This window comes from Excalfactoria chinensis, chromosome 6, assembly GCF_039878825.1.
Source record: "Excalfactoria chinensis isolate bCotChi1 chromosome 6, bCotChi1.hap2, whole genome shotgun sequence".
Taxonomy (NCBI): domain Eukaryota; kingdom Metazoa; phylum Chordata; class Aves; order Galliformes; family Phasianidae; genus Excalfactoria; species Excalfactoria chinensis.
Window position 1 is genome coordinate 283,397 of NC_092830.1, and position 17,489 is coordinate 300,885.

The window sequence follows — 17,489 nt, forward strand, 5'->3', positions numbered from 1 at the left end:
TACATTCCAGAATAAAAACAGATTAAAGTAACTGAATTCAGAATTTCTTATTCTGCAGATATGGTATCCACAAATCTTCAGTGTCGAGGTAGAGCAGCTTTGACAATGAACTACCCAGGTAATGGACTGCGTATCGTCTCATTTTTACATACATTAATTAATTCAGTTTTTTTTCTTAAGCAGAACAGAAATAATCTTCTAGACAGAAACTGCTTCTTATAAGCTCCTGACTTCAACTAGAGACAACCTCATTCCTCCATTATCAGCCCCACAAAGCCAGAATTTGTCACTTTGGTACAGAGAGCTTCAGCTCTGCAAACAGACTTCTATTGTAATTACTTGTTGGCTCTTGTAAGTGGAAAATTTAATTTGCTGAAGTTACAATGCCAGAACTGGTCATTCTTCTAAAAGTACCTGTATGAATCCCTCAGAAGTAGGCTGAGAAGTATGCGCAGTTACGAGAGTCTTACTGAAAACAGTGATGCAAATGAGCACCCAGACTCAAAGCTTTCCCTCCAGCATTTTTCAAAGGTATTTAGTTAGGATCCTTTTAGGATCATCAGAAGGCATTTGTACAATTGAAAGTAAATCCAAGTCCCATTGACAGGTGTTTCCTATTGGCTCCATGACTAGGAATATACTTTCTCTGAACATGTGCCTAAAAGGCTTTTATTTGACACTAAGGAGGATGGAATTGGCTTCTTTACATATGATGAGCACATCTGTATGCTGTGTTTTGATATCTGTCCAGTAGAACTTCAACTGAATTTGCTATGTTTGAAAGCTAAGTTGAAATAACTCTTCCACTGAGAAAAATGAAGCTGGTAAAGCGTTTGGAACACAAGCCTTCAGAGGGGAGGCTGAGGGAAATGGGATTGTTTAGTCTGTAGAAGAGGAGGTTCAGGAGATACCTTACTGCGCTCTACAGTTACCTGAAAGGAGATTGTAACAAGGTGGTGGTGGGCATTTTTTTCCTGGGAAAAGAGGCAGTAGCTTTAAGTTGTGCCAAACAAGGTTCAGGTTGGATATTAGGGAAAAAAAATCTCAGGAAAGTCATGAGGTGTTGGCACAGGCTGCCTCAGGACATGGCAGAGTCACCATCCCTGGAAGTTTTCAAGAAAGGTGTAAATATCCCAACAAGTGACATAATTCAGTGGGCATGGTGGGGATGGCTTGATGGTTGGACTAGATGATGTTAGTGGTCTTTTCCAAACTTAAAGATTCTATGATAAGCAAATGGTGGAGCTATCCTTCCTCAACTCAAAGCAAAGTCTGCCATGAAATATGAACTTGTCTAGCCTTCATACTGCTGTGTCCTAAACAAATCCAAGAATAGTACTGCAAAACAAATATGCTATAATACTTGCTCAAAATGGCTTCCTCAGGCTGAACCTTACAATGTCTTCAATATCAACATGGAAAACATGCATTGGAAGACCTGTACTACTACTGTTTCCAGATAATACAGAATTTCACAAGGCTCAAAGCTTGGAAAAAAAGGTAGAATAAACAATGATATTATTGCTTAGCATTCTACCAGAGCAGAATTGTGAAGATGAGAGCACCCTGAAAAACTGCCTTTAGAAGCAAAAAGAAATGCAACTATTGGGAGTGGTGAGTACACACACCTGATGACACCAGCCCGGCCTGGCTTGGCACCACGTGAGCCCTGATACCACAGCTATTTTCTCCTTTCTCCCACTCCTGCCTGCTTTCCCCTTTTGCCATCACTGGCATGCACAAAGCCATGCCACAAAACAGGTTCAGAGGAGTGCTTCTGCTGAAAATCAGCTGAGAAGAAGGGGAAACAGAGACAATGAGGGCCAACAGAAGGAGCTTGCAATTAGATTGGCTTAAACTAATCTTGAACCGATACTCTTGCTGTTCAAAGAGGCTAGGCCTCTTTGTACCTATCAGGATGTCCACAGAGTCAGCTACTCCATTTAATTGCATAGGCAGAGCTAAAAGCTATGAAAGAGGGAGGAAGGAGATAGCCTTGTCTGAAACTTTATAATGCAACCTGGTGCACTGTAGACATAATAAAATTATTTGCTATGCCAGTCCACACATTAGAAGAGCAGCTGCCTAGTGCCTAACTATGAAATTAGCCTGTAAATGAAAAGCAGGAATAAAGAGAAGCCAAATGGAAAAATACTTCCTGAACCAGCTAAAGAAAACCATTTACAACAGTTTCCCAGCACAGAGAAAGAAGAAAGGGTGCATGCAAGGCACTTAGATACAGAACCTGAACTTCAGTATAGTCAGCCAACAGATATCTGAAAGGACGCTTCAAAGACACTTATCTGTTAAAGAAAAAGTAGACTGTCCTTTGACTACATGGTTACATGAAGGAGAATATTCTAGATCTAAAATTTGGTGTAAGAGAGTAGGAAACTGATAATGGATTGATATCAATATTAATGTAAATTCATCTGCATTTCTATACCATCTTTTCATCTACTGTTTCCCAAGTTCTCTACAAACAGTGCGCAACCGTTGTGAGCCAAAGTAAATTCTCCAAAGTCAGTCAAGAGACTACTTTATAAAGTCAATCCACTGCTGAGATACAGCATGAAATTATATCGTTTTATAGGCAGAGAGATCAGCAGATTTTCCCAGTCTTGCAGCAAACAGAAAACAAACTAAGATGCCATCTCTTACCCGGTGAAATAAAACCACAAGTTTGGAATTTGACTTGCCTTGTGCTTTTCACCGTAGGAGACTGAATCCAAGCAAGTTTAAAATATCTGAATTTCAATTAACTTAATGGATCTGTGGCAATTTACTGCCATGAATGATCTGCCTTAAGTACTCTGATGCCCATTCAGCTATAACTAAGGGAATTCAGTTCTAATTATTACTCATAGTTCTCCCTTCAAACAAAGTTTTATCCTTTCGTCCACAGCTGTGGGGCTGTGTTAAACAAAAATAAGGACCTTTCTTCTTAATCTTGTCACCACATACTAATTAAAAACATGTCTCCATTTTGGAGTCCCAAGCCTTGGAAAAATACAAGTTTTGGCAGACTCATCCCAGTTCCTAGTATATATTTATTCAGTTACGTTATGCAGTTTTGATTGATAGTGGTCTGTACAGGAAAGGAACGAGGGATGTAATATTTTCTGTGCATGTACATGGAGAGAACTGAGTGTGTAATTTGCACCGTGCTGCCTGCACTCTACAAGAAAAGTGCAATAATATAAAAATTCAGCTTGGCTACTAATGGAGTTTTCTTGTTTGTTTGTTTCCAGCATGCCTACCAATTTAAATAGACAGACTGAAATAAATACAGGGACCACATACAGTCTGTTGATTTACTGCTTCTCCCAAATTTTGCAACTTCAGTAGCTATTTCTGGATATTTTATTAAAGTCATACCTTAAGTTCACAGCAGGTGCAAGCATGGAAGACAGTACCCTGGAACTTCCAGTCTGTGCCCCAAGTTTTTGATGGCTGCATCTCTTTATGAAGATCTGGACCTTCAAAGGAACAACATATACAGCAGAACAGGTCATCTCTGTTTCAGAGGACACATCTGTGGCTCAGCTCTCCCTAAACTCTAAATCCAGCTTCTGGATGCATTAGGGTTATTAACTGCTTGATTTCATGACACATACAGAGCTCAAGTCTCAGCCCTTCTTGTAGACACTGAAAGATTTGTACCTGGAGCGCTGGCCCTTAAATGTAGGCAAAGTGTGGCTTTTGTAATAGATGGCTACATGCAATAAACATCACTTTGCAACAAAAATTGATTTAATAGGCTATCCTGATTTTCCTGTTACAAAAAAAATCCATGGTTGCATGGTCAAATTGCCAGTGAAATGGCTGATGTTGTCAGATGTGTTAAATAAATAAATAAATAAATAAATTAAGATGCCAGTAATAAAAGTTATCAAATGCATGTTAACATAAGAAGGTAATCAGGTGATAACTTTCTCCCATTGGCATACAGTTTCTTTCCACTTTCAAAAGCTAGGGAAAACACTGACCAAAAAAGCCAATGTAAAATTAATGTGAAAAAAAGCCAATGTAAAATTCAGTTGAATCATGAAAAACAAAACAAAACAAACAAAAAAAAAACAACAACAAAAAAAAAACCTTGTACATAAATATTTTAATTTGAGACATTCATTTCTTGACTGCTTGAGATGCCTGCCTGTCTGAAAATCCAAATGTTTGTTGACTACATCTACTGAAAAGCATGAAACACTCCTATGAGTTTCACTCCGATGGAGTGAAAAAGGAAGAAAATGAGTTCTATAGGCTCTTTTGCAGACTGCATAATGTAGAGCTGACTCAAATTTCTTCTGCAGTTAACAAATTTAATCAACATCCTGTCACCACTTGACCTTCTGAGAAGGCTTCTGAGATTTAATGAGTTCAAACTGAAAGTGCCAATGGGCCAATATGGACATGGGAATATTCAAGACTTCTGCAAAACAAAGTATTACAGGAAGCATAATGTTTGGCTGAAAATGAACTCAAGTTTATCTGAGAATATGGTGCTCCTTGGATAGAAAGTGCTATGAAAGCATTAAATTTGGACAACATTACTGAAACTTATCCAAGTAGAGGCATTAATATAAATAAACGAGTTAAATATAAGGTTTAAAAGAAAAAGGAAAGATATAAATTATTTCTTACAGGTAATTTCTTCCCAGTTTCTAAAATTCCACTGAACACAAATAGACTTAGGCAAAAAAAGAACGATTTTGTCCAGCAAAACCAAAGGAGAAATGAGTCCATGAGTCTTTGCATATGGTCATAATGGCTTAGCAAACCAAATTACAGTCCTCTTCCTCAAGACATCTTTTTCACAAGTCAGCAATATTCTACTTCTCTTGGTTATTAATTTAGCATTTAGTCTTTTCTTGGAAGCTGTCTAAATACGTCATATTTTTGGAGTTTTGATTCATAACAATAATGGATTCTTGTTATTTTCATTCAGAGATGAAACAGTATCACAAAATCTAAGATCCTATTAATAACAAATGATATCTTAAAAAAAAAATGCCCTTCCAGCATTTTCTGCCAATAAATTTTTACTGCAGTACAACTGATTACATTTGTTCAACAGGCACAGAATTAATTTCTTCTAGAATTTATAATATTAACAAGAAGTGAATGTTGAAATAAGTTGGAGGAAAGAGAAAAAAAGCACAGTAAGGATTATTTAAGTAGGATGGGAATAGTTAAAAATTAATAAAACAACCAATTTACAAGGAAATCAAGAAACACGGTCAGATTTTACTTCCTGCTAACCCAGCAAAATGTGAGAGTCCAGTTACAGAGTCAGACATGTTATAAACTAGGCTAGTTGTAAGCAAAGGAGCAGTCATCTAACCGGAGTGTTCAGATTAAGCAGAAGAAAATAGACATGGAAGGACTAAGACTTGGATTCAAGGCATTTCAGGGCTTTCATGCTTTCCAGAATAGATAATTACACAGCAAGAATAATTGATTGTTTTGGTTGATGCTGCTGGATCAAACATTGTGGTACTTGGCTAATTTTCATTCAGCTGAGCTGCCAACTGATAGTATGGTAGTCATCCAGCATCATTCCAGTTTTGGTCCAGGGTTTTCATTACTGAATTTCTGTTTGGATAGTCTCAGAAGTGGATAGAGTGTCAGCACACTAAGGTTTCTTTTAGAAATCTCATTGTACATGTTTATGGGAGCGTGACTTCAAGCAGAATATTATTCAGTGTTACACCAAGCATGATTAAAACGTTTGATTAAGGACACTGACATTTTTTCCTTCTTAAGCAAAAATAAGACTTACCATGCAGGCAGAAATACAGCATCATTCACCTTTGCCTGGCACATAGTCGCCTGGCTCTTAACACCCCCCTCCTATCATGGTGGGCACAAGCTGCTCCAGATTTTGAACTGAACTCCTCTGGAGGTGAAAGTCAAATCTATCAGTGGAAGTGTCTTGGCAGTTGTGCTGTAGCAGAAAGCAAGACAGCCATTAGTCAGTGGTTAAAAGGCGTTTCAATGCGAGGGGTGGTGAATGACACCTTTCAGCCTGCTTCCCCCTTCTTTTTATAGCTCTCCTCATCTCCCACAGAAAGGAAAAAGAGACAAAAGATAAAAACAGTAACGTACAGCACATGGTGGCTGATATCCCACCATGGACTCTAAAGTAGGACTTCAGAATGGTGCTTCTGATTGTCAAATGTAAAACACCACAAAAATACAAGAGGAAAAGATGAAGGCCTGAAAAAACATCAACCTATGGAGGGACATTTTCCCTTTCCAGTTCATTCAAATTTTTAGGTCTTTTCTGTCTCTCCTTTGCCCTTCTGTACTTAAGATAACCATTCCAAGAGAAAGTCCTGCTACGATTTTATTAGTAGCAAAGCACGTAGAGATCAGGTAGGTGATAAAAACAGCTTTGTGCAAAACTGTTGAGTGCTGAGTCTCCAGATGCAGATGTAAACTAAGCAAGAGGTGTAGGAGCAGGCCCAGCTCAGACAGCTAGGAAATAACACAAATGGCAGGGATAAGGCTCTTGCTCTCCCATCTTCAACAACACTGGAATTTAGAAAACTCAAAAAACTATAAAATTACAGCCCCAAGGCCACAAACATAGGCTGTGTTTTTCAATTGCATGTTTCAGATGTGATGTACAATATAACAAATCACAGGTATTTCTTCTTAATGTCAGCAAAAGTGAAGGGACACAAAGCACAATGAGACAGATGCATATTGCCCATACACTTGAACTTCATCTTCCAAGGCTTCAGATGACTAGATTTTTAATGGCAAGCTTAATACTTAAAAGGCTTCGATAGGACCTTACAAATATGAGCATTAAGGTGGAATGAAAACAGCAATTATCAAATGACTCGTAGGCGAGTCAAAAATCAGTTAGTAGTGAAATAGGCAGACAGTGAGGATACCTTATGAGAAAACTCTGTAGATGAACTACTGAGCCTCTCAGAATGGACAAGGAAAACATTTCCTAACCACAGGTTTTAGGAAAAGTTATTTTGGTTCCTCAAAAAGAAAGATAAAAGAGGAATAAATCTTAAAAAGAACACTTGGGAGCAACCTCACCTCTTAGGTAGAGCTGATGCTGTAAATTCAGAAACATTTTCCTTATAAAGAAAGTTTGAAAGTGTCTCTGAAACAAAAATTGGCCAATGCAGACAAACTTCACTTCTAAGTTACAACTGCATAACCTCAGTAATTTGACTGCACCAGCACAGTGTTTGGTAACGGTAATAAAAAAGCATATGACTTAATAAGCTGTTAAAGAGTTTTAAAAATAATAAAAATAGGGCAGGTCTCCATCTGGATCTATTGATAACACAGAATGCATTCTGGAAACTCTAATCAGACTACTTGTTTTTCCAAATGGAGCAGAAACACATCAATCAATCCCATCCAGCCCAACACAGAAGTATTCTTTCCAGTGCTCTCCGCTGAAATTAATACTAGTGCTATTAATGAGCACAAACATTACATACAAGCATTTGCATTAGGGTGTAAAGTTAGTTTTAAAAGCATGTGCCTGGTCCCTTATCAGTGACTTGCAGAGGGCAGTCAGTGGTTAATGCCTCATCTGATGATAACTCAGGGTGAGCAGAATCAGAATCACTGCAATTCAGCTTATCATTAAACCATCGTGCTCATATCTCAGTTTACAAAATGCATTTCTTTTTCCATACACAGAGAAAAGATAATAAATTGATAGTACTCACGGACACTTTTCAGCATACGAATGGTAGAAAACAGTCGCGGTAACTCAAGATGCATAAAATATTTTCCAAAAATTAATCCACTTTGAAGAGATAACCTTAAAAAGAGCCATAGGAGAAGAAAGACACTACCATCATTAAGATCTGCTTATATTTCCTTTACAGCTAATTTGTTCAAATAAGCTTGCATTAAGTGTTCCATTGCTAGAAAACTTAAATGTCTAAAGCATTAGAAAGAAGCCTGAAGACTTAAATAATTATGCGATATGTAACCAGCAAGACATGACACACAAATAATTTCTGAACCATTAATGAAAGTCTCAGGTGCATCGTAGGGCATGGGGCCAAAGGTCTAGATTGTCCTACCTTACTCATAAAATGGGAATTATGAAAAATAGGGGAAGAGGGCAACAGGGAAGAGTCATGCTCCTGTATTTCCAGAGGGATGTCATAGATGAAATACAGATCACAGTGGAGAGCTCTATTTTTGGCTGAAGTCTAATTAATTTCTTAATAAAATTAAGACATGAAATGTAGTTGCATTTTGGTTTAGGTTTAAATTGGAAAGTTTATCTATCATCAGTCACTAAAAGCATTCATAACCTGGTATGAAATCTGGCAAGGGGATTTAAGAGCTTTCCACTCTCACTCATATTTACCACCAACCCAGACAGAAACCAAAACTACTGGAACAAATATCTTGGGGAGCTCAAAGCTGACAAATTTTGACAGAGCTTTACTGGGAACAATTGTTTAGAATAGCAAGAAAAGAGAAGGCCACACTTTGATAGGTCAACTTTCTAGAGTTCTGTGATGCATTTTCTTGATATATGTGGTCACCACCTCCACTTTACATACAACATCCACATCCATCACTGGGTTGTGTACACTGATGTTGTTCTTCTATTTTCCACTGGGACCTTTGTGTTCTTCCCCTTTGCAGACACGCTACCCACAAGGACAGCTTACAAAGGCAAGGTGCTTGCAATGTCATTACAGCATTTTGAGGCCAGTTACAGTCAAAATCTACAATGATTTTACAAGCTATTCCTCAACTGTTTAAGTCTTCAAGCACAGTAGTTCTACATTTACATTATTGTGGTGCAATTCAATAGGAATAATTGAGCAGCGTAGTCATTCTGCCATCTCAATATCAATATTACCAGGGAGGTAAGTTGCATATTTTTTATTTAACACTATGTAATGATTAGGGTTATTACTTTGATTTTGTATTTTTTATATAACTTACTTAAATTGCAAAAGAACTAACATGTAGGAACCTCTCCCCATAACAGAAGTTTTTCCACATAGAATATAGTTGTGCACTGGAACAGGTTGCCCAAGGAGGCTGTGGATGCCCCATCCCTGCAGGCATTCAAGGCCAGGCTGGATGTGGCTCTGAGCAGCCTGGTCTGTTGGTTGGTGACCCTGCACACAGCAGAGGGTTGGAACTGGAGGAGCAGTGTGTTTTTTTTCAACCCAGGCCATTCTATGATTCTATGAATCTCTCTATTAATCAGATTGCTAACACGTTTACTGCATTTTTATCTGACAACAATAACATGGAAATTCTAGTAAGCAATTTGCTCCCTTTGATTGGGTGGCTGTAAGGAATTCTGAAAAAAAAAAAAAAACAACTGAAGGAGAAAGATATTTTTCTATATTTAATTTCAACAACATCGAACTACCCAGAGGATATTATCTGACACTTACATCTTCATATTGCTGGGAGGAGGTGATGGGAGCTGTTCAGCTTGGTTTTTTTAGCTGTGATTTTCCTGTACCTTAATATTTTGACTATGTTAATATCATGGTGGCTGTCTGATACAACATGGTAATACTTAGTTCTGAAAAACAACTAACCTTCACAGGCACAGTTTGCCTCAGTCCTCAGCCAGTTCTGAAGGCAACCTACAAATGGAGCACTTTCATTACACTGATAGAGTAGCTCATATATTCATTACATAAAAACACGTGGTTACCACATTGTGCACATATGAAGTAAATATTTACTTGCAAACAGTTCTAAACAAACATTTGCCAGTCTTCAAGCAAACAGTGAAATGCTGATAATGGTGTCTGGATGAAAAAAATTTCCCAGCAAATTACACAGCCCGATTCTGTTGGGATTTCAAGCGTACACTATGATGTCACATAGCAGCTGGACAGCAGAGAGCACTGCTGAAAGGCCACTGACAACACATGAGGCACACTGGGGAGAAGGTTTCTTCTGACTTGCTTTCTAATCCCCCTTCTCACAGCTGACAGCCCTGACACTTGGTACAAGTTGGAAAATTAAGTGGAATTATTTAAAAAGTATCTAAGAATCTCAAAGTCGAATGGATTTTGAGCACAAGAACTGGCAGCCGGCTACTAGACTTTGAGCAAGGGACTCCTAAATCTTCTTTTTAAAATGAGGTTTTTCTAACAATTGACATTCTCTTGCCACAGTTTGTGGAGATGACAAGAGATCTTCTGCATCATTATTATTACTCACATCATCTGTTCAATAAGTTAAGTCTTAAAATGCCTGCAAGTGGAAGAACACATTTTTCTTCTCTGAGTCCCAATGCAATACACTTTAGGATTATTCTAATGAAGGCTGAACTTCACAGTTTTTAGAAATAAAAAAAGAATTGCACCCACCGTTCATGGCATTAGAAGTAATTGTTTTTCTTTTTTTTCTTTTTTTTTTTTTTTCAGAGTCTCGTAAGAGAAAAAACATCCCAAAACAAGATGAAACAGATAAGCAGCCCCATAAGGAAGGTTTGTATTCCTTATTCGCCATAAGGAAGCCAGTATTCTGCTACAGGGAAAAGGCTGTTTTGGAATAAAAGCATTTTCACAAATAGCCAGGACGCTGTTCTGGACGTACCAGAGAGCAGAGGAAAGGGGTTCCTGACTGATAAACCATACAATTATGAAAGACAGACACGGAGAAGACACATCAGGTTCATATCCAATCCTGCAATGCTTCAACAGGGCTCCCTACAGAACACCTTCCTCAGTCTCTTTTAATGGTCTCAACTGGGCTCTATCTCTTCCCTTGAGATTCAGTTCCCCAGACTGATAACTTTTCCTGGCAGGAAAATTCCCCTGTTGTTCAGCATGAATTTCTCCTTTCTCACTGTCAGTACAGCACCTTGTCTGTCAGCAAGAAGAGGAATTCTGTTGCAGTTGCTGCTTATCCTTCACAAATGTGACATAAAAGTTATGTCTCTGACTCTCTTTTGTCTGGACAGGGTTTAAATGTATGAAACCCAGAAATCAATCCTTAGGATTTCAGTCCTATTTTTTCTGCGGTTCCTGAAGTTATGCTATATTTTCTAGATGACCATAACCTCTGTCCTGTGCAGCCTGAGTATACGTGGCAATATCAACCAGAACTACTACTGCTGTATTAGCCAAGGATATACACACATCTCATCAGACCACAGAAAATAAGTATAGTTCAATGGGACAAGCACTGGGGGTATTTTGCATACACACTTTGCATTTTGGGATCTTCTTTCCCATCATTACTTCCAATCCAGATTCAAATCACATTCTATAGAATTGCCGAATTCCTGACGTAAACTCTGCACACCTAAAACAGGGCACAAGTTGAGATGTGTCATTTTGAAGGACTAAATGAAACTGTGCTTAGTTTTTAATTTGCAAAGTACTTCTTTGCCACCTCATGTCAGGTCTATGGATCAGCTGCTTACATAACAGTCTGTTGAGGATAACGCACAAAAGGCCTGTTGAACAAAGTAACTGGATACAGATGCAAAAAAGATTATGAAAACTATCAAGTTAGTCTGATTTTTATCTTCCTTTTTTTTCTTACTTATACAGTATTTATAGCTTACAAGTTCTAAGCAATTTGATGAATAAGCTCCTGACTTTCTAAGCTTTCTGTGAGCCAAACACTGAAAACAGTAACAACAAAACAGTTTTATTGTGGATATCCCACTTTTGGATTGCTCTTTCTCATACATCCTGTGACAGTCAAGACAAAGGAACTATTAGGGGGGGGAAAAAAACCTTAACCAAAACTGTATGCATTTATTGTTGCTCAGTAACAGCCACTCAGAAGACAGATAGATAAAAAGTTGGAATAAGTCTGAACCAGCTGGAAAGAGAAAGGGTCTTTTCTCAGCAGGCCAGGTGCATTGTAGGCTGGCTGTGGGCTTTGTCTTTCTTTTATATTAGTAATATTTACTTATTATTAATGCTGTAAACAGGATGCTTAACTAATAATATTATTCATTATGACCCTTCATATGATTTTTTTTTCTTCCAAATCCTTATTTCCCATTAGACTTATAGTATTACATATCAATTTCATACTGTATGTAGGTCTGTGAGAAGAAAAAAAAGAATAAGCACCAATGCAAATACCTAAAATTTAAGGTTTTCATTTACATGCCATGAAAACCAAGTTGATTGTATCTAAAACACCTTCAGGGTCAAAAGGTTCTTCATTATTAGACAGTTTCCACAACAACGAGAAAAAAAAAAGAGCAGATGGTTTGCATTGAGCCAACACAAGGATGCACTTGCAGAGGAAATGTGAAACAGTGACAACAAAAGAGATGGCTGAGCCAAGCTTACAAAAGAAATTTGTATACAAGTTTATGATGCAGAGAATTAAATGGAAGCTGAAGAACTCTTTCTGTTAGGTCACTGCCTGAACATAGGCTTCCCTTGTCTCTTCACTCCTCTTTCTCTGTTACAGTTTCTACTAATTTAGTGGGACACAAATGTACATTTAATTCACATTTAAGCTAACATTAACTTTCTGTGTAGTTAGAAGTATTCATACAGTAGAGCAGAATGATCATATGCAAGCATCTGAACAGCCTGCAGTGCTCTTACCTTCTACACTTTGTGCTCTCTCTATGCATTTAACACATTTAAATATCAACCTTCTACACTTAATGATCTCAGTTTTAAAGAGCTTGTGTAATTACAAATGCCAAACTGCTACACAGCAGTAGGTAGAACCAGTTCCAACAATTAGGCTTTGATGAATTTAAATCAAACTGGTAAAAATGCTACAACTGTCTAAATACACAAGCTTATGTGTATTCTGAATGCACTCTGGGGGACAAAAAAAAACAACAACAGAACCGATATTAAAAATTTTAAGCTTTAACTTAATATTGGGAGAAAATGTAGCATTATTGTGTATATATATACATATATATATATGTGTGTGTGTGTGTGTGTGTGTGTATAAGTGTCTGAAGAGCAAAGCAGGAGCCAGAAACTTAGTTCAACCACATCTATAATCTGAAATTAATTAAGGTCTAGCTCCCTATTTTTTCCCTTTTTCTAACAGTTTATTGTTGGATATCTATCAGTGAAGGAGTTTACTAGGCTGTTGAGAAATTCTATGAGGCACAGATCATTCTTTCCTTCTAGTCCTGTGCTATTAGAAGCATCAGTGTAAACAGCTAAAAGCTGCCCTTGGTTACTTTTCACTTTAGAGAGTACAATGGAAACTAAACCATCCTCCAAAGCCCAATGCATTTTTATAGAATTGTATTAATTTGACATTATGCTACTTTCGAATCACATTTCTACATTCATAAATATCACAGAAGACTGTTGAAGTAATAACGTATGTGTAGTGGCCCACAAACCTTGAACAAAGCAGACCTTTCTTTCCCCATCATCATTATTCACCAGGCACGGCAGAATAAAGGTCTGAAAGGATTAAAGGGCAGAGCAGAAGCAGTGTCTACTAATAATTGACGGTGTAAGCAACATCACTAATCAAGGCCAAAGTATAGGACATTGTAAAGGGCAGACAAGGTTTTCTGGCTTAGCCAGGATCATTTAAACTGGAATTCATCTAGCAAAATAAAAGTCCTTTAAATATAAGGAAAGTTTTAGGTGACACAAATGAGAGTGATGTTGCAGTAGACAAAATGAAAAATAAAGCTCAAAATGAAGCAGTTTCAGCTATCATAGTATCATAGTATCATAGTATCATAGTATCATGCGAGTTGGAAGGGACCTTAGAGATCATTGAGTCCAACTCCCGGGTTTCGAGCCCCCTGTGTAGCGAAGCGGCACTTCTACCCCTGCGCCACAGGGGGGGGATTCGAACCCGGGCCCTCCAGTGCTGCAGGCAGCAGCTTAAACCACTGCGCCACTGGGGGCACACAATTATTATACTATAAAAACTATATAATATAATAAAATATATATATAATATAATAAATAATATAATAAAACTATTATACTGTAATGACATTTTCCAGACCCTCTCACTGCAGAAAAGATAACTCATTTCTGGTAAAAAAATAGAAGTATCTTGGGAAAATTTACACTGCTGATCACACTGCTCATCTTACATTTCTTGATGATTTTTGGTTGGTTTGTTTGACAAAGGGGATGTTAGCACACAGGAAGAAGATTAACAATACACTGATGCTGTCCTTGATAATCAAAGAAAATCATCTAACTGTAGGAGTGAGAAGGGTCCTTTGGAGATGATCTAGCCCAAACCCCCGGCCAAATAAAGTAAGTTCCCCAGAGTAGGCTGTTCACTAAAGCACCCAGGCAGGTTTTAAATATCTACAGAGAAAGAAACTCTCTGGGCAGACAGTGCTCAGTCACCCTAAAAGTAAATATTTTGTTCCTCAAGTTCATTTGGAACCTTCTTTGTTCAAGTTTGCGCCTGTTGCCCCCTGTGCTCTTGCTGGGTACCACTGAAAACAGCCTGGCCCCATCCAGCATTGATAAGGTTCCCTCTCCTTTTCTTTTCCAGGCCCAACAGTTCCAGGTTTCTCAACTGCCCTCGTAAAGGAGATGCTCTTGTCCTCTAGACATCTTTGTAGCCTCCCGCTGCACTCTCTCCAGTAGTTCCCTGTCTTATCTGTGGGAATGTTAAGGGAAACTGTGTAAAAGCCTTGCTGAAGCCAAGGTACACATCATCCGCTGCTCTCCCCTCAACTACGCAGCATGCTGTGATATCAAAGAAGGCTACCAAATCAGTCAAGCATGATTTCCTCCTGGTGAATCTGTATTCACTGTGCCTGAAAACCTTCTTTTCTTCCACTTACTTAGTTATGACTAAGAATACATCATTCCATCGCCTTCCCAGGGTTGGAGGCCTGTTGTAGCTCCCTGGCTCTTCTTTCTTGCCTAAAAATATTCCAAGTCTCAGTTTCAACCATATTCCACTATTTAATTATTTTGTCCATCTCCAACGATAACGTAAGTTGCAAATATTCTGAAGTCTTCACACTGTCATGTTTCATAGACAGGAACAGCAGACAGACAACAAGTCTCTGTCCCAATCACCCCGCAGCCATTGTTGGAAACCATGCTACATTCTCAACACCTAGCTGAGATCAATTATCTATAACAACAGCAGAAACACACTGGCCTGCTAGCAGGGAGAAGCTTTAAAACATCAAGATCTGTCTTACAATTAAATATTTACAATGATAAATGAAGTATTATAATGAACACTTAGCATTCAGATAGAAAATGACTGAGAAAACCACTTTTGCCCATTTGTGGTTATCTGAAGGAAGGTCAGCTTCATCTTTAGTGTAAGGTAAAACCCATTTTTGATGTAATTCATTATCCATTGACAAAGAGGTTGCAGCAGGAATAAATGTGACCCATTTCCTTTAGAAACCCTCAAACTCCTTCATTTTCTTTTCCCAGAGTACAACAGAAAACCCTGCCATCCTGCAAAATGAAAGCACTACCTGTGCTATTTTACTGATAAGGGATCTATTCCAAATGAAAGAAATGTCATGAAAGTACATGTTTCTCAGAGGAAACATCATAGCCTTAGCAATACAAACATTCTGCTTCTATTTCTACAATGGGGGCTGTGAAATGGTTTGATACCTTTTCTTATAATTGCAAAGCTACAATAGTCATTGATCAGCACTGATTGTAGCAGCTAACACAATATCCCTAATTTACTTGACTGTCAGGGCTTAGTCACTTAAATTCCTCATATTCTGGTTTCTCAGTCAGTAAAGTTTAAATATATACACACACATATTTGATTCCTGTGCTTTTCTTGGTAGCATCTGGTCTATCTTGTAAGGGAACTAAGGAGATTTACAATACCAACAGTGTATTTCTCAGAGTACACAGCAAATCAAGTCACTCCTTATAACATTCACAGTCAGACAATCCCTTATATAATCAGTTACCTTACATGGAAAGTAGTGGTGAGCACCATCTCCTTTGCAACCCGCTATTGTCCCACACAACTGATGTATTTTCCATCATCTCTTGATATCCCAGGTAACTTCCATGCTTCCAGGTTCCATCTCTCAACAGATTCTGTCACAAGAATGTACTGATGTTACAGTGGGAAAAAAACTAACCAAAATCAGCAGCTTCACATGTTTACTCTTGTGCAATACCCAGCCTGATGATAAAAGAAGCAAGAAAGAAACATTTGTTTTCTTATGTTTGATCTTCCACTCAATCTGAATTTAAAGTATAATAAGCAAACAGAAAATATTTTTCCCCAAATGAGATGTACCATCTGCTGCAGTAATCAGTGAAACACATCTCAACTCATTTGGATGTTAAGATGCACTGTTTTTATACAACTGACAACAGGAAATATGATCCTGATTAGCATACACAGTAATTTTTGTCCTAGCAATATTGGTTTAACACATGCAGTCCCTGGAGTTGTGACTGGTAAAACTGTCCTGCTCTCCCCAACTATCCCAAACACATTTTATTGGTATTGCATCTTCAGAGGGTCTAAAATAGAAATTTAAGTTGCTGGTCATTGAAAGATTGAATCTAAGTGGATTCTAAAAGGGGAGCTACCTAAAAATATCAATTTTTCATTCATAATTTTCATACAGGATACCTTGTGCAGGTAGCTGACATGAAGCTCCATCTTCCTTACTTCTAAAATAACTAACATTTCAAAGCAGGTTTGCTCATTTGAAATAGTACTCACTAACTCCACCTACTGAACCACTGCTGGTTCAGAGACGTGGTTTAGAAGTCCAAATTAAATCTAGTTCAGATTCACCTATCAATACTGATCAAGCCTTGAGACTCTTCTAATCCATGTAGAGCTCAGAACAACTTCCAGTAGCAAATGCATTAGATTGCATGCTACAAAAGCACTAACTGTAAGAGGAAAGTATTCTCAGAACTTTTATTTGAGATTGAGATGGCTTCATTACTGGAGAATCATTTTTAAGCTTAAGGCAAGCTGGCTGAAGGTATAACATTAAGAAGAATAATTTTAGGATGATGCAAGTCTTCCCTTGTAGGAGGGATTAACGTGCCATTAGTCCACACCACTTTGCCTGAACCTCCTTGTTTATCCCTTATAAAACAAGATGAAGGAACATTTTAACCTCACACAAATTGAATTTGCACTTTGCTGCCTGAACAAACTGTATATGAAGCAAGTCACCCCTTCATATAAAATTAGCAGTCACTGGGAATCCAAGACAATCAATAGGCATTTTTGGTTTTGTAAGGCAGTTACAAAGCTTGAGGATTTTAAAGACTATTTTTTGGGAAAGTAAAAAATCTTAACCAAATCATTGATTTTAGTTGTAAAGTAAGGTTCTTATCTTAAGTTTATTTTTATTTTATATGAGATTATTCCATATTTACTCTGAAATAGCTTTTGTTTTGTACAGTTACTTTCCATGTCCTTGGCATGAAAGTTGGACCACAGATAGATGCTGTTTCCAGTGATAGAAATGGATGAAAAATGTAATTACATGATGACCAAAGTCACACAAATTTTGTATGACAGAAGATAATCAAGTGAAA

At 37.8% G+C, this 17,489-nt stretch overlaps 1 long non-coding RNA gene across 1 annotated transcript; it reads right to left on the reverse strand.

Annotated features, from left to right (window-relative positions):
* Positions 1 to 3,380: 3,380 nt before the first annotated feature.
* Positions 3,381 to 15,954, reverse strand: LOC140254491 (uncharacterized). The gene is made up of 4 exons (XR_011904234.1): positions 15,881 to 15,954; positions 7,710 to 7,804; positions 5,783 to 5,947; positions 3,381 to 3,479 (listed from the first exon to the last, which is right to left on the reverse strand). It is a non-coding gene; the product is annotated as an uncharacterized lncRNA (long non-coding RNA).
* Between the last annotated feature and the right edge of the window lie 1,535 nt (positions 15,955 to 17,489).